The sequence below is a fragment of the Bactrocera neohumeralis genome, chromosome 6 (genome assembly GCF_024586455.1).
Source record: "Bactrocera neohumeralis isolate Rockhampton chromosome 6, APGP_CSIRO_Bneo_wtdbg2-racon-allhic-juicebox.fasta_v2, whole genome shotgun sequence".
Taxonomy (NCBI): domain Eukaryota; kingdom Metazoa; phylum Arthropoda; class Insecta; order Diptera; family Tephritidae; genus Bactrocera; species Bactrocera neohumeralis.
In genome coordinates this window covers 74,118,431-74,146,172 of record NC_065923.1, presented here as the reverse complement: position 1 = coordinate 74,146,172, position 27,742 = coordinate 74,118,431, and the positions used below count along the sequence as shown (strand labels likewise).

At 38.3% G+C, this 27,742-nt stretch overlaps 3 long non-coding RNA genes across 15 annotated transcripts in view; 1 reads left to right on the top strand and 2 right to left on the bottom strand.

Annotated features, from left to right (window-relative positions):
• LOC126761174 (uncharacterized) overlaps positions 1-19,494 on the top strand; it is a 951,325-nt gene extending 931,831 nt beyond the window's left edge. For all 10 annotated transcript variants that reach the window (XR_007667327.1, XR_007667325.1, XR_007667330.1 and 7 more), the window contains one exon: positions 19,182-19,494. This is a non-coding gene — a long non-coding RNA (uncharacterized LOC126761174). The remainder of the gene's footprint in view (positions 1-19,181) is intronic.
• Positions 13,841-16,349, bottom strand: LOC126761180 (uncharacterized). The gene is made up of 2 exons (XR_007667339.1): positions 15,111-16,349; positions 13,841-15,035 (listed from the first exon to the last, which is right to left on the bottom strand). It is a non-coding gene; the product is annotated as an uncharacterized LOC126761180 (long non-coding RNA).
• Positions 17,538-27,742, bottom strand: part of LOC126761176 (uncharacterized) — a 302,754-nt gene continuing 292,549 nt past the window's right edge. For 2 of the 4 annotated variants that reach the window (XR_007667332.1, XR_007667335.1), the window contains 4 exons: positions 19,534-19,920; positions 18,430-18,668; positions 18,096-18,363; positions 17,538-18,028 (listed from right to left, as the gene is read on the bottom strand). This is a non-coding gene — a long non-coding RNA (uncharacterized LOC126761176). The remainder of the gene's footprint in view (positions 18,029-18,095; positions 18,364-18,429; positions 18,669-19,533; positions 19,921-27,742) is intronic. The other 2 variants (XR_007667334.1, XR_007667333.1) reach the window with 1 other exon arrangement.

Below are 27,742 nucleotides of genomic sequence, written 5' to 3'. Positions count from 1 at the left end.
TTGTTAGGCGAAAATTTATAATGAACATGTGCACACATATTTTCTCCTAAATATGTACATATATACATATCAGTTCAGCTACTGAATATCTTGGACAATGACATATTGAAATTCCTTTTTGTAACTAGGTGAGGATTTTCGGCTTTTCAGCAATCGCCTCGATCCTATTTCACTTTCTTTAATGCTGTCGCCACATCACTAAAGTGGCTTAAATATTCAAAATTTCAAAAGATTTGCATTTCGGTTTCATTTTTGCGTTATGAGTTTAGAATTTACAATTTTAAGCTGAAATATAATTTCAAGTCACGATTTTAAGAACGAGTATTATTTTAAGCATTTTTGATTTGCTGAAATCGTGTATTTCGACTATCTCTGTATTTTCCTTAACTTAATCTTAAGTACTAGAACAAAAATGTAAAAAATATGTATATTCATATATATACATATATTCATAAAAAGCCTTTAATAATAATAAATCAGTGTCAGCGCCAGGCATTAGTAAGAAATACATATATCGGCAGACAAAATAAAGTTTATGCCTCAGACGAAAATGTTCTTCTAAGTTAAGAAGCCCAAAGAAAACAAAAGTATAACTCAAAACTACCCTAAAAGAAATGGACTAAAAATTTCGTAGATTTTTTTAATAAGATTTGATTTAGCAATATAGATATAAATACAATTTCCCACCCAAAGTCCACACGAACTCGTATGAAATAATGGAGCCAAGTTTCATCTACTGTCACGTACAATCACAAAAATTCGGTTTTAAATGCTATATCTCATAAGCTAGTCATTCGATAGTTGCCAAATTTAACAGGTCAGTTTAAAAGTCCCGGCCTACCATAGTAAAACAGATTATTTTGACAAAACTTCTTTTTTTTTTATTGAATATAAGTAGCTTCCTTCAAGGATGATATACTGATTTCAGCGACCCTTCAACTTTTCGATGCCATTTTTCTGGTACGATATGAGTTTTGCTTCAAAATGGGCCTCAGTTTCAGCGATCACATTTTCATTCGACGAAAATTTTTTCAAAGCGAGCATTGTTTTGAGATTTGAGAACAAGAAAATAGTCGCTGTGGGGTAAATCTGGTGAATACGCTGGATGCAGAAGCAATTTGAAACCCGATTCATGGATTTTTGACATCTTTTTTACCGACTTGTGTCGCGGCGCGTTGGTTTGGTGTAAAAGTACTTCGTTTTTTTTTTCAAATACGAACGTTTTTCGGCGATTTTGCCATTCAAGTGCTTCAATAACGCTATGTAATAGTTGCAGTTGTCAAAAGTTCAATCAGTTCAACCTGCTGTTTCGAGGAAAAATGTTTCATTCTATTTTATTACACTCTGATTCAAGTAGTTCGTCACACTTAGCAGGAAATTTGGAGATCCTAGAAAGTATTTCTAGAAAGAAAGTTCCGGGTATTTTTTGTCACAATGTATATAAATGATCAGCGTGACGAGTGCCTACAAAATTACGAACTATTCCATTAGTTTTTCAGATATCGCTCTGAAATTTTGCACACGATCTTTTCGCTTCCAGCAGTTGCTTATTTTTTGGAATCGCCGATATCGAAGCACTGCAGCACATAGCTGCCAAACAAACAATCACGGAATTTGGCAAGAATTATTGCTTAAGTTATATCTACAGTTTCCGAAGAAATTGTTCAGATCGGTAGACAAACATACATACAATTATAGCATATAGCTACCGTACAAACTGTTCGTTCAAAATTCAGTTCATATATAGAAAACTTTTTTATTTGACGAGATATCTTCATGTGACTTGGCACGGATTATTGTCAAAGTTATAGCTCCAATATCCGAAGAAATTGTGTAGATCGGTGCACTATAGCATATAGCTTCCGTACAAACTGTTCGTTCAAAATACAGTTCATATATAGAAAACTTTTTATTTGAATAGATATCACCACAAAACTTGGCACGGATTATTGTCCAAATTATAGCTACAGTCTCCGAAGAAATTGTGTAGATCGGTCTACCATAGCATATATGTAGCTTCCGTACAAACTGTTCGTTCAAAATTCAGTTCATATATAGAAAACTTTTTTATTTGACGAGATATCTTCATGTGACTTGGCACGGATTATTGTCAAAGTTATAGCTCCAATCTCCGAAGAAATTGTGTAGATCGGTGCACTATAGCATATATGTAGTTGTCATACAAACTGAACGACCATAATCAGAATAAAAATCTTTTGATAGCCTTTTATGCTATAAGAAATGCAACTGTGTATGGTATTATCCACGTAATCCTTGTGCTTGAAAGCGAAATCATTACAGTGTTGTTTTTTTTTTTTTTTGGAAAATATATAAGTATATAGTATAAAATATTAATATCCTTTGACTTTGCTGGCTGCCATGTTGTATTTCAAAAATTTCATTTTGCATGCTTCCTGGCAATATCTCTCGCTTACAACTTTAAAACTGAATAAATAAACGTCGCCTTTGACAGCTTTGTTGTTTTTGCAATTTTTTGTTTATTTTAAAAGTCATATTTGTGTTACAAGCATGCGAGCTTACTTGTATTACAAGCAAACTATTTTTCCATTTTTATTTTTTTCCACGCTCTATGGCTATATATAGTATACCATATATGTATATACATATGTATATGCATGTGTGTGTGTGTGTGCTTATGACTACAAAATGTTAAACGAAAATAACTATGTGCAAATAGTTGTGATAGCAATCACAGCAACAAATGTTACAATACAACATAAATATGCGCATGTGTGTATGTATATGTATTGCTGTAAGCTCATCGCATGCAAAGGCTTTTTAGTTGCCTGGTGACAATACAAAGCAACGAGTGAATGAAAATTTTTATTTTCACAGAAAAAGTTGTTGGGAAAAATTCCGCACAGGCGGCGCTCATAAAACTCTGACAAATTCACGAGAATTTCATTTATGCATGTCGTCCGTTGTTGCGATAAATGCACGCAACGGGTTGTGTGTATGTGTGTGTGTGTATGAATGCAATACAACACACAGTAGCAACAGCAACGGCAGCAGCAATTATTGTTGACATTTCAGCGTTGGCATGAACACGCAGCGTTTTAAATGCATACTTTCACAGAAGCAGACACACACACACATACATTGGTGTACTATGGTTGTTTGTGTGTGCATTTGCATGCTAAATGCAAAATGTAAAGTAAATTTTTATCAAAGCAAAACCTTTAGGCTGATTTACGCCAAATACGCCAGACACGCCATGGATGCCACACGAAGCTATGAGTTTAAAAATGTGCGTTTTTTTCTCTCCAATGGCATGTAAAAATTGTCTCGGCAAAAAAGCGCAAATTCTCGGTAGAGATTTAAACGCTGCAATTAAATTTTTTTGTGGAAAATCACGGATGAGCTTTTGCTTAATATTTTTCAGCTTAAAAGTTTTCCAGCATCGCCGTTGCATGCGTGTAGCTGCTGATTAAAAGCGCTGGAAAATTTCGACTGGGATTTTTTTTTTTTTTAAATATGTGATCATTTGCATTTAGTGGAAAAAATTAGTTGTCATGAGTTGATCACCATGCAAAGTTACTTATAAAAAATAGTTACGCTTGTTTTCTACAATAAACCTACTATCAAATAATGAGTCAGTTAAGGGTTTAGATGGTTTTCCTCTGGTAAAAAACAGCCTCTTTTCAACAGTTTTGTTTTTCACACAAAAAATTAAATATTTTATTAGATTTTCTTAATGTTACAAACATACACTATTAACAATGAAATTCTGAAATTTTTGAAAAAACAAATTTAAACCAGTGACCCCTCAGAAATAAGATGTGCCCGCGTTCGCAGCATAACTCTTTTCAGGATCATCTAAAGTGGAAAAATTTCGTGTTTTAGTTAAAACCTTAACTTAGAACTTGGACAAAGGAAAAAAAAATCTGACAATTGGATTACCGCAGACGGTGAACGCAAAAGTGAGTCGAGTCGTCCGGGTGGATGACCACGCTCCAGTTTTGAAAGTTTACGAAACAGTGGAGTGCCGGTGGAAGCAGAGGAAGAGAAAGACCTCTACTCCGTTAGAGAGATCCGTATCTCGAATCGGCGACAAATAGTGAAAAGAAGAAAAATGTGGCGCGCTATTGTTAACTCAGCTATAACCGCGTAAACGCTGACTATACCAGTAAAGAACTAGTTCAGTTTTCACATTATCAGTCTACTATTTGAAGCAGTTTCTTCTACTCAAACTTGAAAAAATCGTTTGTATATTACATTTTGTCACTTTTTCAGTTCTTTAACCGAAAAATATGTGTTTGGCGGAATCGAAATTAAAGGTTTCAGCCCCTTAGACATGCTCTAAAGGTGTTCTAAGTTCATAGAAATTAAGGCAACATTGCTAGAAACAATTTAAATTTTGTAAAAATTCGCTTTTATGGCAGAAAAAGTACTTTCTGAGTTCTAATTCTCCTACCTTGCTTCAGCTCTTTGTCCTTGACTTATAATACACTTGCTGCTATATTTTTAATTTCCTCTCACTACGCGCAACTTTAAAGCAGTTCCCCCATTATCCCCCACCCAGCCGGCGTAAGAGTCATTTATATTCAAGTATTTTGCAAACATTTAACGTCAAGTGGCAGCGACCAAGGAATTGGTATGCGCTACTCATAACATCAAGATTACCACTGTTTACGCGCACACATACACATGCATGTGAGCACCACCCAGACGCTATTCAAAACGTAATTTCGCCACATAAAGCAGACTTGTCGTCCTATTCATTTCTTATCCTGCTTATCTGGCCGCATCGGTCAAACCAAGCGCTGGCTCGCGGTGCGGTGCCTCATTTCTGGCGCATTTTCGCAGCGCTTACTGTCACTTTGCTCACACAGCGCCTTGACAAGTCAACTTGACTTTGACTGCGACGGCGTTGTGGCGTTGTGGCGCGCTGCCACGCATTTAAGTTTGAATGACCTCATTAATTTTCAATCTGACCGCTGTGATTTCGTTGTAAAAAATGTTCCAACACCGCACAGTCTTGGTCAGTGTCACGCCTACAAGCGTCAACTCATGCCACTCCCCCTCCCCAGTTGTAGTTAGTTATTTATTGGTTGTTGGGTGTGCGCAGCTCAGTCACACCCACATGTACACACAGCAGGACCTGCAGCATTTCTTGGTTGGCAACGCAAGACGCGCGTTGCGTCTCCTGCGAGTTGCTCGGACGTCGTTGCTATTCAATGATGAATTGTTTGTCAGTTGCGTGGCATTCCGTCGCTCATTTGGCCGCGACGCACGGAGTTTTGTACTGGTAATGGTAGTTAGTGTAGTAGCTGGCAGTGGGAGGGTTGTTGTTGTTGTTCCAAATTGTTGAATGTTGCCCTGTTGTGTGCGCTGTGTGCTGTGGCAGAAATTTGCGTACAATTTTTTCATATCCAAGATTTATGATGATAAATGAGTTGCAATTGTGAAATGCCGAGCGGCAGCCAGCAATTGCTCATTACTCATACCACGCGGTGGCCGGGCTGTCGGCCGCCATTGGAATGTCGTTTCAAGCGCAACTGATTGCGTCTACTTGCCGTGCAGATTCTATTACTTGTATATTTGCTGGCAGTTGCAAAGCACTATTGTTGTTGTTGTCGCTTAAGTCCACAAGCAGCAACTCTAATTGGATTTGACGGATGCTCAGGCATCTTTATGCTCGGTTATTTATTTACTAACTTCTACTGAGTGTCCTCTGCGCTGTCTTGCCGCACTTCCGTCTGTCACAACAGCGCTGTTCTGTTATGGGCTGCCGACACAAGCCTCTTCAATACCGCTGCTTTGTATATCATATTCGAAGATTGAGTGGCCGCTGGCGGAAATCATTTGCCGACAAATTGTTCTTCATAAAATATTTAATAATTTGCCAATTTTATGTACGCCGTAATGATTTATTGATTTAGGCAAGTCAGCCCGGCCCACAAGGGGAGGGAGTGAAAATTCATTCAAATTATGAAATCATAAAAGCAACAAGAAAGTTTATTATGATTGGAATTTAATGTGCGAAATATTTTACGCTTAGTTGCCATCCAGATAATTAGAGGCTTTGGAAACGTGAACGCGAGGTTTCAGACAAGGCGACTCCATATCGTGCAACTTCTTCAATCTATTGCTGGAGAAAATAATACGAGCGTCAGAGGTAAATAGAGAACGTACAATCTTCTATAAGAGTGTACAGCTACTGGCGTACGCCGATGACATTGATAGTATTAGACTTGGTTTGAAACCCTTGTCAGCCCCTCGAATTTTCAGCAAAAGCACAAATTGGGGTATGTTAAATTTGAGTTTACTGTGGAGCCTTCTGATAATATAATTTAATGTTTTAATGATTTGTTTATGAAAGTCTCGAGCAATTTAGAAGTCATTCACAAAAAATGTATCAACAGAGCTCGGAGCAGCCATCTCCAATTATTGTTAGAAGCAGTCAGTACAGAAGGTTGCTCGGTTTATGAAGTAAATAATACAAAACTATAATTTTTTTTGTTGGAAGAAATGCGCTTATTTATTAACTAGTAGACTAACTACACAAAAGTACTTTAACAGCTACTTAGGAGTTAATATTGACTTTGGAAAACTAAGGACGTACAACATGCTTGAGGTAAAAGCGCTTCAAGAGAAAACTTTTTTGCTAAAAGGCATATGTTTGTTTTCATTCAAAGTGAAATTTGTGCTCGTAGAAAATATTGCTATTTAGAAATCACCGCGCTCCCCTCACAAACACCGCCCACACCAGAACACCATCAACTCGTTAGAAGCCACTTGTTGAACAATCAAAATTAAATTGTGAATTGCTTGTCTCCCTCAATGTACCAATAAGAAAGCTTTCACTACAAAAAATGTTACTTAAGAACTTGCCACAAAAACTTTGAACTTTTAACCGAAAGTAAATAAAATGTTATAAAATGAAATATGCGTTGGCCAAAAAGGTAATGAAAATAAAATATTGAATAATAAAGTGAAATAAAATAAGCGCTTTTGTCTGCCTTTAAAAGTTTTTCAATATTATGACAGCTGCTTATGCCACTTTCCGCACTTTCGCCACACTTTTGAAGCATCACCTGTATGTAGTGCCCGTAAGCGCATAAGTACCAGCATAAGTAAGTGAGTGGAAGTGTAGGTGGAGTGCAACACGCCACACCAATACACACACACGTACGTTTTTAATATGAGCTGACGTTGGAAACTTTTGCTCAAATATTGAATATTGAAGTTTCAACTTAACTTTCTTCATGCACACCGCCCGCCTCCACTCCACAACCGCCTGTGAAAGTTATGGCAAGAAAGTGTACGCAGCACGTGACACGTATAAGTTGCTGCCGCCACTGTGTTGACGTGCTAGCGTTCAAAGTACGCACGAGAAGTTTACGAGCGCACTGCCTCGGTGTTACTGCTGCACCAGCCGCGCTTGCAGGTGAAATTTTCGGTGTAGTATTAGTATTTGTGTGTGTGTGCGCTTAAGTGGCCCCCCAAAATGGCAGTTTTCAGTCACGTAAAATGTTAGATGAAAATTAAATATAAGCGCTTTGTCCATTTTACCACTCAAAAGCAGGAAACGCACAGCAACAACAAGCCGTAAGCGCTACTTGTGCTGCCTTGGTGGAAAAAGATAAGGACAGTAACGCTGGCATTGCTCCATTTTGGTTGGGGAAACAATCATTGATTACAAATGATAAAGCTGCTAATGGACACGACGAGCGAAATCATTTAAAGGCAATGAGGGTGAAAACTCGTAAATTCAATATGTTAATACATTCACAATGGAAAATCACTTTTGGAGGGTCACTCTATTATAGAAAGCTATATATGTTAACTGGCCCATGACATTCAAGCACAAAAATATAAGACTTTCCTCTATTTGGTGGGTGGGGACTATAAATAAAGAAACATGGCTTCTTTCAAATATTAAATTATTCTACTATATGATTTTATGAGCTGTTGACATTATATAAAAAAATCGTCGAAAAGAAACCAAATTCGGAAATTTGAGTGTAAACAGAAAAACTAAGACAGAACGTTAACTTCGGCGGCGCGAAGCTAGACACTACTTCAAATAGAAAAAGTGTAATAGATTGTACGACTATAGCTATACACTATAGTGTCCGAACTGAATAATTTCTCTGGAAATTATACAGAGTTTGTCCAGAAAGTAATAGGACTGATTTTCTTTCGCCGCGACTGTACTTCGAAGCGTGAGCGCACCGACTGGATTCGGTAGAAGGCGTTCCCAGCTAACGACCGAGTGGCTGATGAGTTGTCTCCGAGCACCTGGGGAGTCAGGACAAACATTTTCACGCGACATGTTTCTGTTAGTGATGCAAGCCGAAAACGCAGCGTTAGAGCAGAGGTACGCGATTAAATTCTGTATGAAACTCGGTAAATCTGCAACAGAGACGTTTGATATGATTAAGCAGGCTTACCCAGATGTTGCTTTAGCAAGAAGTAGTGTGTTTCGGTGGCACCAGGCCTTTTTGAACCCTAAGCAAAGAGGCAATCTTCCGAGTGGCACACGACGGCGTCTCCTCGCTCAAAAAAGGGAAGTCCACCATGAATTTGTTCCTCCTGGACAAACCGTCAACGCCAAGTTTTACGTGGAAGTTCTCAAGAAACTCAAACGAAGGCTCAATCGGGTCCGACAAGATATCGCAGCCGATCACACCGTCTTTCTTGTAAACAACTACCTACCCAAGGCCGGCATCCCAGCACTTCTGCAGTCGCCCTACAGCCCAGATGTTGACCTCCTGGCCTTTTTTTATTTCCTTGCCTGAAAAGGCCGATGAAAATCAAGCATTTTGAGACGACAGAGTGGATCTAAGCAACATGCACTTCGGCTCTCAAGGCTTTTTCGGAGAATGCCTTCCGTGACGGCTTCAATGCTTGGAAATCGCGCTGGCAGCACTGCACAGAATGAGCCTAATTTGAAAGTCTTTTAAAGAATTGTAAGGATTGGTTCAATCAATTTTTTTAAATCGACTCAGTCATTTTACTTTCCGGACAAACCCTGTATAGCTGACATACAAAGTGACCGATCCAAATCAGGTTTTTGTATGAGAAACTTTTGTGTTTGATGAGACACCTTAATGACATTTGGCATAGACTATGTTCAAGTAAGCGGTACAATTTCACAATAACTTGTTCAGAACAGACCCCACACAGATCATATATTTGTCACACAAACTGTCCGATCCAAATCAGGTTCTGGTATAGAAACTTTTGTATTTGTGAATGGTGTTATAGCTTTGAGGCGAAGTTAACGTTTTTTTTCCTCCTCAACACGGGACTGAACATAGTATACCAAGTGCAATTCCTCGCCAACTTGACAGCAATAGAATCTAAACTAACTCAAGGCTAGAAGACTAAATGTTTATGGTTGCAGGATCCGGTTCAATAAAGCCTTCGTGGAAATTTTCAAATTCAAATTCCCAAAATTTCCTATCTTGACTCTACTACTCACATTAGCTAACAGTAAAATTGCGAATTACCACCAATTCTTTGTGTGCTGGCATCCCTCGTAGTGAAATTGCGCATTATTGCTACAATTTTGTAACAAAGGGGGATATAATATGGTGCAAATCAAAGGATTAGTTGTCGTTAATTTATGGCCTTGCCACGCATCTCGCATTGGAATTGCGTAAATTTATTTTGCAAAGCAGAGGGAAGCAGAACGCTTGTCAACGTTGGCGCTTTATTGTGACTTATCGCAAGCCACGACAATTGTTGAGGTTGTTGTAACATGGTAGCATTGTTGTTGTAGTTTGAAGTGACCACTTTCAGCAGTGTAAATGCGCTTGAATTAAGATCACAAATGCATAGTAGAATTCCTGTATTGAAACTGCATGGAAATGTGCATGTTTGTGTTGTAGTTGCAGCACGTACACACACATAAACACATACATACATTTACATTTATGTGGTTTGGCATTTTGCGGCAAAAAGCCCTTTGCTGACCACTTTTAAGTGCTGTCTTCAGCGCTGCTTTCAATCACTAAGACTTTTGGTTGTTGCCGGTTTTGTTGTTGTATTGTCAGCTAACACTTTTGTTGCTACTGTTTTTGTTGTTGCATTGTCAGCGTTACTTTACGCATCGGAGTGTCGGTGGCCACAATTGAACGCCTCTTCAAAGTGACCGTCAACGCATCGATGACAACAATTTAAAAGCTTTGAGAAAAAACGCTGAGAACCACAACTACAACAACAGCAACAATGGATGTCAGTTAGCTAGCCATCGGCATGCACTCAACAATATTAATTTCATTTATTGTATTTCCTTGACAGTTCTTCGTCGTCGGCCGCTTCCACAGTGTGCGCCAATAAACACACGCACACATCCTGCCGATAAGGCAATGCCAATGCTCTCACTATTGTTTTTTTGCGTCTTTCTTTTTTGTTGTCAGCATTGCGCAATATTTCAAAAGGTTTATGCCGCTCAGCGCATAACTCCATGGCACTTGGTCAACTTGTGCGCCAGCAAAGGGTTCCAGTGCCTTGTCAATGCTTGCTTTTAAGTGCTCTCTTGTGTAAACCATTCATGCGCCTGTGTGTGTGATGTGTCGATTTTCTCTGCTGTTTTTAGCTCACACTCGCATTGATTTTGGCGAAAAAGGTGTTCGATGCGATATTTATGGTTAGCACGTGCGTAAACGAATTTGTAAATCGCACCTTTGCTTGCCGTACATGTCCGTTGTCCGTCTGCAGTTGTGAAGCTGTAAAAGCGTAAGTGTTGTTGCGAAATGCCATGTCTCAATGGAAGCGACATAATTCAATGCAATCTGCTATAAATAGCAAGTGTATGTATATATGTGTGTGTGTGTTCACATTCCCCAAGTGATACAAATTTATCGAAAAACTTGCTGGACAAACTTCCGAAGTAAAACACTTTTCGTTTTGACAAATGTCTATACAAATGGTTGGAGGTAAAGAGGTCTTTGCAATTTAGGGATGGTGAAAGCGGCCAATAGTATTGGAATAATAAACCATGGAAAATTGTATCTCTTACTGTGATTGACTCTGAGGATTTTTTCAAGAACTTGAAAAATCAATATATTATATATCTAAGACTTGTCTAAGCCTTTATTTTCCCAAGTGCACCTCTTTTTTCTTATTCGAAAAAAACTCCTATATATCCATATATCTATGTTATTTTCTTTTGTCAATTTATTAAACAGGTTTCCTAGTTCCATTTCTGGTCCCACCTTTAAGTTTAGCACTGTTTTGGTTAAACTTCAATCTCTACTGTTACCTATTTTTTTCAATTTCATGCTTTTTTAGTAGCAGTTATAACATATTAGAATTCTGGGCAAGTTCCAGTTCAATGGAGATATCATATGTCTATAATGAAATCTAAGGATTCTAAGGAAAGTTCTAGCTTCTACAGAGTACACTTGTATAATATTGGTACAAAGTTTGTTACAAAAAGAAGGCAACTTCGGAGAACATATAAAATATGTACCGAAATGCCACAGATGGCATTGCTTATCTCTCTCTGTCCCATTGTTCAGCCTCTGCATAACTGAGGCTGAAACATCGCGATAGTCTTACTTTCAACAAACCAGAGACAGCCGAAACTGACATTAGCCGTCTCAACAAATTTGTGATAAGCTTAAGATGCTTTGTCGTTTTGTAAGCGTCTTATGATAAAGTATACAGCAGTTTTATGTAACACAATGGACTGGCGTTACAAGCTGTCGAAGTGAGATCTCGCGCTAAAACCCATTCCTCCAAAAATTTTTTACAAGCATGTCATGAAACGTATTACTCTTTGGCAGTTTATCATCGCAGAAGCAGTTTAACTTGGTGAAGCCAGTTGTTTACTGCTATTGCTTGTCTCTCTCGGGTTGTTCTTCTTCCTGTATAAGTTTCTTTTTGTGTTAAATATTGCTACGGGTGATTATACAATTGTCTTTTAAGCCTACCGAAACCAGCATATGGTACCTATATTGAGAAGAACAACCTGAGTTTTTTTTAGGGCAGTCTAGTATATGTTTGAGCTATTTGAAGTGGTAACCTACCAGTAACAGTTTAACTTGGCGCAAGCCAGTTGCTTTCTGCTTATGCTTGTCTCTCTCTGCCCTTTTCTCCTAACTGAATAGTTCTTTTAAGGTTTGGGGACCTACTGCAAAAAACGAAATTCTGATCCCGGTCATTGTTAACCTCAATCCAATTAAAATTTTCTATTCATCCATCTAAGTTATAAGTTTTAACGGTAAATGTGCAACTTAAGAGAGTTAGAGAGAATGAAAGTGTTTGGAATACACATGAATTCAGATACCAACAACAAGAACAGACTTTATACTACTGCAACCAACAGTTTCTAAAAATATTGGACTGCTTATTTTTAAAAAGTCATCAACAATGATAGCATTAATCGCAGAAAAAGTCCGAAACATTCTCCTATTAATTTAATATACGCGCACGCTGTTAAATGTCAATAATAATATTTTTTGTTTCATAACACCATAACTGTCCGTTTCGGCGTCGAATATTCTCTGTTTTTAATACCCAAAATTTCCGCTCGCTTTTTGTGCGCCACACACAACATGCCACACACATAAACGCCGCTCAATCACACATTAATCCTCAATATATCAAACAAATCGTGATAAATGACGGATTTGCTACATAAATGGAATTAATATTTTTCAAAATTTGATACACGAAATGCGTGAGCATACTAGTCAAATTTTATGACCGAAAATCATAACGAAAAAGGGTAATGAAACCATTTAAATGCAAGCGTGTTGTTGCTATAAAAAGTAATATGTGCGTACTCTGAACATAAATATGTATTAGCAGGGCAATTAATTCTGTAAAATACACACATTTTATGCAAAAGCATGGCAAGGCGCGTTGTTATAAAATTACTTGGTAAATTAAAAAGAAAAATTCGTAAATTTGGCAAAAATATTTTTCTGTTGAAAAATTTTTGTTTACTTATGGATGCACGTAATAAATTACGCTTAAGTAAGCTAGTAAAGTGTTCAAAAGAACTTTTTCCACTTTTACTTCCTCTGAGCATTTTTAAAATTTCGGCGCCATGAAGAGACAGCGTTAATCAGTAAGCCTTAACCGCTTCATCAAACACTTTGATTGCTTATTGCAAAGCGTAAACTAAGCTAGCTGATAATCGATGATTAAGGAAAAAGCGCACGAAATTAACGTAACGTAGCGAAAAGTTACAGTTTATTAGGCAAAAAAGTGAAAAGTTTAATGAAGAGGTTCATAAATTAAACACAAAAAAAAAAAACAAGAATAAAATCAACTCCGTTGAACCGAAGGCATAATACCCCTCACAAATACAAAAGCTTCCATACAAGAAGTTGGTTTTGATTAGTTATTTTGTATGACAGCTATGTATATGCTATGATTGTTCGATTTCAATTTCTTCGGAGATTGTATCAATACGTTAGATAATAACTCATGCCAAATTTCATGTGGATATCTCGTAAAATACAAAAGTTTTCCATACAAGCACTTGACTCCAATCGGTCAGTTTGTATGGCCGCTATGCCCAATAATGATTCGTTCCGTGCAATTTTTTCGCAGTTTGCACAGTTGTCTTGAGTAATGATCCATGCCAAATTTCGTGAGGATATCTCGTCAAATACAAAAGTTTTCCATACAAGGACTGAATTTTGATTTGCTAATTTATATGGCAGCTATATGCTATAGTGATCCGATCTGAACAATTACTTCGGAGATTATAGCACTGACTTAGATTATAACGCGTGCCAAATTTCGTGTGAATATCTCATAAAATACAAAAGTTTTCCTTACAAGGACAGGATTTTGATTGATTAATTTGTATGTTAGCTTTATTATATAGTGGTCCGATAACGGCGATTCCGAAAAATTAGAAGCGTTTTGGAGAGAAAAGGATGTGTGCAAAATTTCAAATCGATATCTTAAACACTAAGGATGGGCGGATAGATCGACGGTCATGGCTAAATTTACTTGTCATGCTAATCATCTATATTTTTATGTTTATATCTATTTTAAAGGGTCTCCGACATTTCCTTCTGCTGCTGCATTCAGGTTAAGAAGGGGCTTGATTGTGCCATTGCTTGGGAATGATTGAATTTCCGATGATGATATGGAGAGGGAGGAATATCCAAGGAGCAGGAGGCTTCTAGATGATAGCGTGAGGTGTAGGTGGCAAAGCCGTTGAGACAATAGTCCTAACGGTCGAGCGACTTATGAGTAAATCCGTGACGTTGGCTTTATTGAGGGTAGCCCAGCCTTCAGATTCTGTCTGTCTTTAGATTTCAGCTAAATCTAGGTTTTTTGCTTACGCGGCATTTTTCAAATAATTATTTGAATGCGTTTTTTCATAAGGGGCGGTTTCAAGACTGGATTAATGTCATTGCAGAGTGCCAGATGTACTCGGACATTAGGGATCTTGATGGTATGAGGATTAGCTGGACTGATAGATATTTAGATGCTAACGGTGTGAACTCCACTAGCCGAAATGCCGAACTGTTACGGTCGTAGGCTCGTGAATTGTTTAAGCGACGAAGGCGTTTAACTGAGAAATACGATTCGCTTTTGTATGGGTGGTTTGTGTATGTGATGTGTCTATGGGGAGTTCGCTTCAACATGCTCATGCGGACTGGCCCCTCGGGCAGTATCGTGGTGGTTGTGGTTGAAACCCAAATGCGGGAAGAACTGGCATTTTGTCAGTGTTCAATGTGGAGTTACATTGTAATCGGGTGTCGGACCCAAAGTACGGCAAAGGTGTTAGATGAGACTCGAACCCTATTAAGTTGGTTAGTGTATCCATTTCATACTGCCAATTGGTATAGAAAACGCCAGGCATTTTCAGGGCGCTGATAAACGCATTGATTTGTTCTGTTGTGCTTTTGAGCACCGTGAGGTAAGGCTGTCGTCGGTAGGTACGTACTTAAAATATACCTGATGTTGTATCCTTCGAGTGTGACAAACTTCTTGGCAAACTTAATAGACGCTGTTTAGGGTATAATAATGAGCAGCGTTGGTATAGGTATCGATAAAGTAGCGTGAGCGCAACACAAAAACTTGGTTTGCTGATAAAAAAAACGAAAGATACAGAAAGAAAAGGAAATTAAAAGAAAAAAAGAAAGCTTAAGCATGACTCTAACCTCAAAAATCAAAATTGCTTGGTTTCGCAGATGTCAAGGGGGCTTCTGCTCTAACCAGCAAGTCCAATATCATTCTAATGTATTGCAAGCAGTAAGTAAGGCTATCCGTAGCGCAAATATTAAGTATCATTTCCTTAGGTTATGCAAGCAGGCAATAACTAGACTTTTAGTAGGTAAATCGGCTAACATCATCCGCGTACTCAGTCATATAGGAATAGAAGGAAATGAAAAGGAAGATGGGAGGCTCCGATTGAGTGCAGCTGGAGACACAATTTCCCAAAGTTATCTCAGACCATAAAGTTCCTTCAAGGATAGAAGTTATAGCCAGAAGTCACACGGCGAAAAGATCAGGCGAATACGGTGGCTGCGACACGACATTGGCAGCAAATTTGGTGAAAAACTTACGAAGAATCAATGTTGTATGTAGTAGTTAGCAGCCCGTATTTTCGGCATCCTTTTACGTATAGCTTCACAAGAACGACGCATAACACTTAACTAGTATTTCTTGTTTACAGTTTGGCCGATCGTAAGGAATTCGGAGTGCACCGCACCTCGATAATCAAAGCAAAGTCAATATAATCTTCATTTTTGACCTGCCTTGGCTTGGCTTTTTCGGCTGCAGCTCAGCTTTGCCATGATATTCAGCCGATTCATCGTCTGTTTCCGGGTCGTAAGCATAGATCCAAACTCATCGTCAGTAATAATACGTTCCCTGATATCCTGGCAGTCGGAAGGCGTTGTTTCTCCAACGTTAACGCGACGCTATTTTTCGAAAAAACTGAGTGATTCTAGAACCAATCGTACTTTCCTTTATCTTAGGCCCAAATGATCTTCAAAATTGGTTTTCATTGATCCTTCCGGCATTCCAACGATGCCAGTAAGATCTCTTCTTCTCGTTACGCTGTTTTCAGACTCCGTGAACACAATTTTGCTGCAACGGCTGGAACGACCGACCGAACTCACCTAACTCTGGAAATTTGTTTCAAACTAAGGTACGAACCGATAAGAAAAGATGGGGCATTAAAGGGAGCGAAGAGCGAACTAAGGAGAGCATCTCTTGAAAATTTAGATTTAAATATTTATAGCATCTAAACCCATCAAAACTGGACTGCCTAGTTGTCAAAAATAATTATCAAACAGAAAGTTGGATACTATGATCAAAAACTAACCGTTCATGGACAAAATGTTCCAATTTAAAAGTTTTGGACTGGGAATAAATAGAGAGACGCTCGAAAATCCTCCCACAACCCATTTCATCACCCCCAATTAGGAGCAAAAACATTTTGACGATTTTCTCCTCAAAAACCGACGATTGGAACACATTTTTATTCTTCTAAATTTCTGTGTGAATTCAAATTAAAAATTTCGTTAATAAAAATATGCTCCATGCGATTCTGCAAATTTCTGCATTTTTACTTTTCCTCTACGACCTTTAGTTTAGAAGTTATAAGCATTTTTATATCCGCTTGATTTCGGCGGTTGCTTGCTGCATGCTCCTGGTCGCCTGGTAGAAATTTGAAATTTTGGCACCAAATTGAATGCAATTTTTCTGCAGCGGCGGCGGGTGCACTACAAATTTGTAGCATACGCAAAGGGGCCAAATTGGGAGGGCTGCTTGCTACATGCTCCTGGTCGCCTGGTAGAATTCTGGGATTTTGGCACCAAATTGAATGCAATTTTTCTGCAGCGGCGGCGGATGCGCTACAAATTTGTGTGGGGTATAGCATACGCAAAGGGGCGAAATTAGGGACACGGATGTGGGCATATATAATGCCCGGAAGTAGTGGAAGGTCCTTGACCGGAAGCGGAAATTCGGAACCCCACTTCCGGTCTGGCGACTAAACCGGAAGTCGCAAACCGGAAACGGAAACCTCGAACCGGAAGCGGAAATTCGGAGCCCCACTTCCGGTCCAGATGCAGACCGGAAGCGGAAATGGACGCCCACTTCCGGTCTGGCGGCGAAACCGGAAGTCGCGAACCGGAAACGGATGCCCCGGTCCGGAAGTATGGATCCTTTTTCCCACGTCCGGTCAAGGGCCTGTCCCCATTTCCGGGCATTATATATGCCCACATCCGTGTCCCTAATTTCGCCCCTTTGCGTATGCTATACCCCACGCAAATTTGTAGCGCATCCGCCGCCGCTGCAGAAAAATTGCATTCAATTTGGTGCCAAAATCCCAGAATTCTACCAGGCGACCAGGAGCATGTAGCAAGCAGCCCTCCCAATTTGGCCCCTTTGCGTATGCTACAAATTTGTAGTGCACCCGCCGCCGCTGCAGAAAAATTGCATTCAATTTGGTGCCAAAATTTCAAATTTCTACCAGGCGACCAGGAGCATGCAGCAAGCAACCGCCGAAATCAAGCGGATACAAAAATGCTTATAACTTCTAAACTAAAGGTCGTAGAGAAAAAGTAAAAATGCAGAAATTTGCAGAATCGCATGGAGCATATTTTTATTAACGAAATTTTTAATTTGAATTCACACAGAAATTTAGAAAAATAAAAATGTGTTCCAATCGTCGTTTTTTGAGGAGAAAATCGTCAAAATGCTTTTTTCTCCTAATTGGGGGTGATGAAATGGGTTGTGGGAGGATTTTCGAGCGTCTCTCTATTTATTCCCAGTCCAAAACTTTTAAATTGGAACATTTTGTCCATGAACGGTTAGTTTTTGATCATAGTATCCAACTTTCTGTTTAATAATTATTTTTGACAACTAGGCAGTCCAGTTTTGATGGGTTTAGATGCTATAAATATTTAAATCTAAATTTTCAAGAGATGCTCTCCTTAGTTCGCTCTTCGCTCCCTTTAATGCCCCATCTTTTTTTATCGGTTCGTACCTTAGTTTGAAACAAATTTCCAGAGTTAGGTGAGTTCGGTCGGTCGTTCCAGCCGTTCCAGCAAAACTGTGTTGACGGAGGCTGAAAAGAGATCAATGAAAACCAATTTAGCCCTAAGAAAAGTAAAAGCGCATCTGGTACCACTCACTCAATTTTTTCGAAAAACAGCGTCGCGTTAACGTTGGTGAAACAATGCCTTCCGACTGCCAGGATGCCATGGAACGTACTGTTACTGGCAATGAGTCTTGGATCTATGCTTACGACCTGAAAACAGAAGGTCAATCGGCCAAATATTGTGGCAAAGCTGAGCCGCGCCGAAAAAACCAAGCCAAAGAAGGCCAAAATTCAAGGTTTTGTTGACGGTTTACTTTGATTATCGAGGTGGGTGTACTCCGAATTCCTTACGACCGACCGACCTGTAAAGAAGAAATAATATTTCAGTGTTATGCGTTGTTTGCGTGAGGTTATTTGTAAAAAGATACCGGAATTATGGACGGACAGCTCTTGGTTTTTGCACTACGAGAATGCGACGTCTCATATTACATTGATTCCTCGTGAGTTTTCGCCAAAATTTCAACCAATATCGTACCGCAAGCACTGCATTCGCCTGATTTTGGCGTCAGGTGACTTCTGGGTATTCAGCACACTCAGACGATCGCTCCGGGGAAACCGTTTGGAGCCAATTGAAGACTTAAACGTGAATCGCTACAAGCATTGAAGGCTAATACTCGTAGAGGAAGAAATAGAAGAGAAAACGTTAATAGTTTTATCACAATATAAAATTAATTTATCGTCATCTAAAATGCAAAATACAAGCATAGAAGAAGAAATAAAAGAGAAAACGTTAATAGTTTTATCACAATATAATTCAATTAATTTATCGTCATCTAGTAAAATGCAAAATAACGTATTAATTTTATTTTTCATAAATTTACAGGCGAAGAAAAAACGTTTTAATAGAAACTACTCATATTGAAACAAAATTTGAGTTTTGGTTATAAAATAGTTATATATTTGTTATATCTGACAGCGAAAGCTGAAAATGTATTGCCACATAAATGTAATATGATGTAGTGAATCGTAGGCAATTAAAAACTCAATTTCGATTTTTTTGATGATGCGTTGTTTTGCATTTTAGGTGACGATCTGTTTCTTATTTGTTTAATATGTTCTGCAAATTCTCTCTGTAATCTTTTTCTAACCTAACTTAATACCACATGCTTATATTTTTCAGAAACGATTTTGTCAAGCACGGTGTGGGGACACAGTTTTGTACCAGCAGACAAGAACTACAAACTGGGCAAGAGATTTTCAATTCCAAAAACAACCACGAAATTTGAAAAGAACTTCATGAAAAGCGAGAGATTTTAACTTTAGACACAAAAACACAGCAATTTTGGACTAAGAGTAACGATTTTTTAGCGAGAACATAAAGAAATAACAATTATAGAGTATAAAGTCAAATAAAATAAAAATATATGTAAACACAAAAATCGTAAAACAAAAACAATAAAACATAAAATTTAATAAAAAACAAAAACAACAAACGAGATAGTCATTAAAACGTTAATATAAAATAATAATACCTGCCAATAAAGGCCGCGGCGGTGGCGCAACAACAACAGCAAGGCCAACAGCCGCAAAGTCCCACGGGCGATCCGCGCGAAAATGGCGGCGATGGCGTGGGACGGCAGCAGGGCTCGCCCTCGACGTGTCCATATCCGCCGCAGAAGCGGGTCAACGGCGGCGGGCCACCCGACGACGATCCACCTGTCGACCTGTCGCCATTGACTGCCGCAAGCACTAACTTAAGGAATTAACTATGCGTCCTGTCGCCGCACACTCACTTTCGCATCCTTCATTATATCATCATTTGCGCTCAACTATAACCTTCATTTACTTACACTGATTATTTAGCGCGAGCGCGTTTTCAGCGCCGCTAGTTGAATTGCTCAGGAAACAACTTTTTCCCACTGCGATAAAAATGAACCATAAAAAAAGCAAAGGATGTCACTGTATAGAAAGGATAACGCGGCATAGCGGCCAAGCGGAAAAATACAATAATGATATCCGGCGAATGGTGGAGATAACGCAATTGCGTAAATGAAATGAACAAATACAAGCAAAAGAAATTAAAATAAAATTTAAATGCATTGGAAAGCGGAAGCAGTGCAAAAGCACAACAACAGCAACAGTACAGCGGTCAAGTTAGTGCGAACGCTAGCTGCGAATTCGGTATTGTAAAAATTTCAAACGATTTTTATTTTTGCAATGCCCTGCTAACCTGTGCTCGCATGCAGCTCTACTTTGTTAACATTTCTAACTACTTGCCCGCCAACAACAATTTACTGGCGCTGCGCATTTTAATCTCACTTAAACGTTGGTCTGCTTGGCTTAAGTCGTCTGAATGCACGAGTCTGCTTTACTGCTGTTGCTGCCAGTTTCGAAAATGGATTAAAAAATTATTTGAAAAGTGAAAAACTTTTTCAGCATGCCACCGCAGTTTTGGGTGTGCACACCCTTGTATTTTTCTAAAAAGAAAGTAACAAAAGCGCACAGAAAAAAGGTGGATAATGATAAGCGCGCTCAAGCGATTTGACAGGGGCTGTAGCAGCAAAATATAGCAACAAAGCTAAACGGAGTAGTGGCAGGGGATGCATACATGTACTTATGTAGATAAATATGCATAAAAGACAATGTTAAAGCGCGTTGAATGCGGGTTCAAATGTTGAAATTATTTTTATAATTTTTTTGTTTTATTTTTCGATGTCAACATATTTTTTACTTTTTTTTGTGTACTTAAGTTCCCTTTTAGATTTCATTTTTATACCCTGTTTAAGTTAGCCGCGAAGTCTGCAATATCCAGTAGGAAAAGTTGTGGACCCCATTAAGTGTATCCATAAATCGTCAGCATGATGAGCTGAGTCGATTTAGTCCTAAATGTTTCTCCGCCCATCTGTGAACATATGTATACGGCAACTAGTCTCTCAGTTTTTGAGACATCGTTTTGAAATTTCGCACAGCTTCTTTTCTTTCCAAAAAGCTACTTCTTTGTCGGAACCGCCGATACCGGATCAATATAGCATATAGTTACCATATAAACTAAAGGATTGGAATCTACAGCTTATATGGAAAAGTTTTATAGTTGAAGAGATATCTCAACGAAATTTTGCATAAATTATTTTCAAAAGCAACGATACAAGATCTGCAGAAATTTTCGAGATAAGATTGCTATAGCATATAGCTGCCATACAAACTGAAGGATTGGAATCATGTCCTTGTAAGGAAAACTTTTTTGTATGACAAGATATTTTCATCAAATGTGGCACGCGTTATTATACAAAACAGTCCCATAATATCTAAAGAAATTGTTCAGATCAGACCACTATAGCATATAGATGCCGTACAAACTCACCGATCGGAATCAATTGCTTGTATGGAGAACTTTTTCATTTGACGAGATATCTCCACGAAATTTGGCACGGATTACTGTCTAAAGCAACCCTGCAATCCCCGAAGAAATAGTTCAGATCGGCTCACTATAGCATATAGCTGCCATATAAACTGTCCTAACAAAATCAAATACTTTAAAGACTCTGCCTTATTTGTGAAGGGTATTTTAGCTTCGGCACAAGCGTAGTTAACGTTTTTTCATGTTTCTTATTTTTTTTTATATGTTTTTGTGGTCTTTTTCTTATTTTTTCCATTTTTATCAGCGCTTTGTGTTGACATTTTTTTAACGCTTTTGTTCGCGTGTGAGCGTAACGCCAGTAATGATTAAATTTACTTATCTGACTTTTTGGTTAAACATATATTTTTGTTTTTATTGCAAATTTTGTTGAGCTTGTTTTCATTTCCTTTTCCCCTTGCCGCCGGCATTGGCTGCTTAAACGTAAAGAAATTAATTTGCATTTAAATGAATCTCAAACTGTCCACTTTTTAGTATATAAAAACAAAAAAGTAAAAAAAAGTATTTTTTTTGAGGTTCCGAAAAAGGCAGAATGCCTCAGGGTGAGTATATCCGTAAATATAACTGTAGCTACAATGTGTTGACACTTAAAATGCGTTGAGTTGTTTGCCTGCATGAATTAATTCTCTTAAAGCCGATGAAGTTATGAGAAATTTTGCGAGTCCGTGAGTAAAAGCTGTGTTAAATCTATATAGCAGTGAGCAGAAATTTTAAATGCTTTGCAAAAATTTGGCCAGATTTTGATGCTACAAAGCACAGCTAAGGACAGTAGTAAGTTTTTAGTGTAGTAAATAGGCTTTGCTCTTGTTAAGGCTCGGTTCGAGTAAATGTTTGCTCCATTTCATGCCGCAACATGGATACATTGTTATTCATAAAGACAGAGAAACAGTCAAACGAGTAGGCTGAATCTCCTCTAAAGAAAATAAAGACTGTTTGTGATTAACATCGACTGGCTACATCGAAGATAGGATAGGCTGAATCTTCTCTAAAGCAGTTTTCTGAAAGGGATTAATATCGTATGCCTATATTTAAGACAAAACGCTCACAGGGTTCTACGGTCGAATTATTGAGTTGATTCGCCTTAGATGTGCAGATCGACGTGCTCTTCAAAAATTCACTCCTTGAGCAAAATGTTGAGCCAAAAGAGAGAGAGTGAGAGTGTGCCGCCACGGAGCCGTACTTTGCGAACATTTCAATTTTAGTGTACTGCTGTATCAAGTAACGGATAATCTAAGTAGAAGTACTTTTTTAAATAAATGCCAAAGAATGTTCTTTCGAATGATAATAAACATTTCCATCAAATTTGAAGTTTTTTCTTTAAAAAAGTAGAGAAGCTCGAAAAGGAGGTTACATCAAGGCACAAGCTGACTAACTTCAAAAAGAACTAAAACATCACTTTCTTTCTTTAGAAATTTTTTGTTTCCTTTTTCAGAAAGTAGAGATCTCAACAGACCACTAGGCTAGAAATGGATGGATGAAAACACTCCAGCTCTGAAAGTATTCGGCGCAATACCCGCCGGGGGAAGCGGAGGAAGAGGAAGACCTCCACTCCGTTGGAAGGACCAAGTGGAGAAGGACCTGGCTTCGCTTGGAATATCCAATTGGCGCCACGTAGCGAAAAGAAGAAACGACTGGCGCGCTGTTGTTAACTCGGCTATAATCCCGTAAGCGGTGTCCACGCCAATTAAGAAGAAGAAGAAGAGATCTCAACAAGCACAAAGCCTACTGACGTCTTATAAAAAAACTTTTTCGATTTTAAGGGATTACATTGGTTTACGGGTTTCAAAAAGTTTTTTAATTTTTTATTATCTTAGTAAATTCTACAATACATTTAGATTATTTTCCTAAATCTTCCAGTTCATCTGAGAAATATTTTCGGAGATACCGCCCTGAGAACTTGTACAATTCTTAAAGATTTGGACGAAGGTTTTTTTTGCGATTACAACTATTTGTAAAAAAAATGTTGCGAAATTTTCACTGAAATTTTATTTTTTTTTGTAAAAATTTCTGCCAAAAATCCAATTTTCAGTTTTTTTTTCCTTCGTCCAAGTTCTAAGTTAAGGTTTTAACTAAAACGCGTATTTTTTCACTTTAGATGATCCTAAAAGGAGTTATCCTGCCAACGAGGCCTCGACCTTTTTCTGATGTTTCACCAGAAATGGCGCCGCAATGGCCGAGTTTAAAATATTTTTTTCCAAAAATTTTAAAATACCTTTAATAGTGTATGTTTGTAACAATAAAAAATTCTAATAAAATATTTCATTTTTTCTATGAGAAAAAAATTGAAAAAAGGCTGTTTTTTAGCCGAGGAAACCCATGTAACCCCTTAAATAGTTACAGTGTATTTGGAACGTAATAAAGTAAGTTTACACAAAATTTTGTGAAAAAAATAAATTTTTTTCGTAGAAAATAAAAAAAAAATGTAAAAACTTGCATATTTAATTTTTTTCACATAGTTTTTGAGGTTATGTAAAGAAGTTGTTCATACAAAAGTTGTGGATCTGTGGTAATAAACCTGGAACTTTAATTTAAAGTTTTTTTCCTTTAGAACGCGTAGTTTCGGAAATCGATATAAGTAACACTTTACAACATTTCAACCGCACCCTTTATCTTCCGCTGCCCGCACTCACAAGGCCCTTAATAGTTTTTTCTTTTATTTTTGGGTTTCTAGCTTTCATTTTCAATGGAGTTCATTCTACTATGATTTTTTCTCTTTTAAGCATTATCTAACCTGATCAACAATGGAAAATATCGAGCTAAATTTTTTCATCAAAAGTATTGTTAACGTTTTGAAAACCCAATATCTTCTTTAGTAACAACTCTACAGCCACAATTTTGTAAGCTTTTACACCCAACCAACCACAGTTTCCAAAAAAAAAATATGTCTCCAAATTCATAAGTGAAATTTCTTGTACGCAACTACAATAAACTTGCTTAATTGGAAATACTAAGGCACATGTGTGAGCGGAAATTCTTACAAACACACCAACTTCTAAGTTAAATAACTATTTATGTAGTTATATGAAATATGCAAACCCGACAATAGCACGAAAAGCCGCAGCCACAAGCAACGCACTCAATATTTAAATAATTTTTCCAATATACGCCGGCAATTGGGAAATGCGAGCATAAATAACTTTGCGAAAAACCACTTAACCGCACAAACACTCCAGCACGCGCACATGCAAGCAAGGACAGGACGCTACGTGTTTATGCATGAGTGACGTCGTGTGTGCGCGCACTTCCGACGGCTGTGCCGAAAATGTCAATTTTATAAACCAAGCAATGCGCTAAAGCGCCTACAAACGAGCACCAGCCCCAGTTAGTTAGCTAAGAAGTCACCAAAAAAGCACAAAAACAAAAAGTGAGAACAAGACAAAAGTTATTGGAAATACCAAAAACTTGCGAACTTAGCCGAAATTTCGCCAAAGCCCAAATTACGAACGCACAACGCGACGCTAAGCGTCAGAAGGCTGTCGCGCTGCCTTGCCGCAGTGTCAATGCAGATTTGTAGCGCTTGAAAGCGTTGCGGCCGACGCGCCGCTATCGCCGGCACTTGACTTGCGCTGGAGCACGATTTGTGGCGGTTTTAGGCGGCAGGAGAACGGCGCGCTGCTGCAGCGTGCGGTTAAGTAGTTTGTGTGCGGCAAATTGGTAACATTTTGCGGTTATTGGCTGCAGCACTTAAAACGTTCAAAAGTATGTATGCGCGTGTGTGTGTGCAGACGCCGGAAGTCACTTGGCTTGAATGTGAAATGCTCAAAGGCACAAAAGGGCGAATTGCATTAAACAAACTGGCTGAGTGTAAGAAAATGCAAAGTTGCCAGCGCGGTTGAAGTGTGTGTGTCAGCGCGTCGCCTTTTACACGCCGACAGTTTGGCAAGGCGCCCAATAATGTCATTCGATTGGTTTATTGTTGCATTAAAAGTGTGATTATGCGATTTGCGCACAAGTGTCGGATTATAGGCCAATATACATACATATGTATATGTATACATTAGGGTGGGTAAAAAAAAATTAATAACTTTTTTCAGTTTTACGGGAAGGTCCTCCGCAGATATTTTTCAGCTTCGTACTCTGAAACATGAAAACCACTAAGAAAATCTTTATAAGGACTCTTCATTGCTCCGCCTTACTGTTTTATATATTTTTTCTTATTTGACTCCCCCTAATGTGAGTATGGCAGGCAGTGAAGTGATAAAGCTGCTTATTGGCGCCAATTGCTGCAGTTTTGCCACGTCGATTGCCTGCAAGTGCATGCTTAAGAGGGTATTCTAGTCTAGAGGCCCGAATTTCGAGCGTTTTTTGCCAGTTGATAAAAAAGCGTTTGAAATTTTACTATAAATTTTTTCATTTGCTTGTTTATATTTGAAGAGAACATAAAATTAGTTAAAAAATAATAATTTTATTTTTTGCAAATTATTTTTTGCTGCCAACCCCAAGAAAAGTTTTTTTTCATAAAACGGGCTACTCAAAAATAAAGGACGATTTTTTCACACGAAAATCTCACGAAAAATCAATGCACTATGCAACGGTGCATTATCGTAGTGCAAAAGCCACGAGTTGTCGGCTCTTAACAAGAGGTGACCTCACTAGAAGCTGGCTGCCAGCTGACTCTATAAAAGAAATGTAGAAGAAATAGAAATCATGCATTGACATCATGAGAAACTGCCTGCCAGCTGGCTCTATAAAAGAGACGCAGGCATTGTGACAGGGCAGTATTTAAGTGCCTCTCATGGTGAGATGTGATTTAAAAGTCATGAGATGACCTCACGGGAAGCCCGTTGCCAATTGGCTCTATAAAAGAAAGGCCATAGCTTAGGTGGCTCTCGCGCCTTAAAGTGATGTGACTTCAAAATCAAGAGGTGACCTCAAGGCAAGCTGGCTCTTTGAAATAAACACAGGCACCGTGCATGGCCAGTGATTAAATGACTCTTATGTTGACATGTGATGTGTACATGCCAGCGGGCTCTGTAAAATATTGATCTCGGTAAAATATAAACCATAGGATCATTGAATTTTTAAAATGTAAACAAAGAGGTCATTGACCACATAAATAGTCCAGTTGACAGTTTGGTCGATCGGAAAAAATTCGGAGTTCACCACACCTCGATAATCGAAGAAAACTGTCAACATATCCTTGATTTTGATGATTTTGAGATGGTTTTTGGCTTCAGCCACATTTGTGATGATATTCGGTAGATTGATCGCCTGTTTCCGGGTCGGAATGTTTCACAGACATTAACGCGACGCTGTATTTCGAAATAATTGAGTGATTTTGGAACGAAGCACACACTCCAATTTACTTTTCTTAGGCCCAAATGATCTTTCAAAATAGTTTTCTCTGATTCTTCCGATACGCCAACGGTGTCAGTAAGGTCTCTGACTGTTATTGTTTGACTCTCAAGCACCAGTTTTATTTTTTAACATGTTTTTCATCAGTTGATGCTGATGGTCGCCCTGGACGGATTTCAATAATTTCTTGGCAATCAAAAACATTTGCTCGCGACAAAAAATTATCACCGACATCTTGGACTTTTCCAATATTCTGAACGTTTTTGCACTAGCAATTTGATTCCCCCCATAGACCTTAATGGAACTTCTTTCTTGATTAATTTCACTCATCGTAAAAATCGCCGAATGCACTTTATGTACTTCAGGAAGACAAGCCTATACTAAACACTAATGATTATTTTGATGTGATATTGCACGCAGTTACAGCCATACCATTCTAGAAAAAAAATTTCAACGATTGGGTTTCTGCGTGAAATTTAACACGTTGACTGCCAGTGTATCACCAATGATCACGAGGAAAATCTACTCCCAGATGCCAAGCAAAAAAACATACTGCGCTTTGGCCTAGGCGTGATGATACACATACCATTTGCACCAGGGGTAATTCTTCGTGATCACCGATAATACACTGGCAGCCAACGTGTTAAATTTAAAATTCTTACTATTTTTTGCCCATTGCAGTAGGCGTTTTAAATTTCGTTCACAGCTCAAACCGGTCCAGTTGTCACGACACCGAAAAGGCTATAACTTCGTCAATAAATTGAGTTCTGAAAAATCCTTTTAGTGGAATATTTTTGAATATCTAAGCTATCGAATTATGCAAATTTGATTTTTCATTCTTTTTCAAATTTCTAGACTAGTATACCCCCTTAAATGCGAAATATACGCTTGTGAGCAGTAAGTGAAGAATTTAATGTGGCAAATGATACAGCTTAAAATGCTTACCACAAAACACTTTGTAACTTCGATTATTATTATTACTCAATATGTGCGTTACGCTATGAATGCTGACAGTTTTTAGGATTTATTGC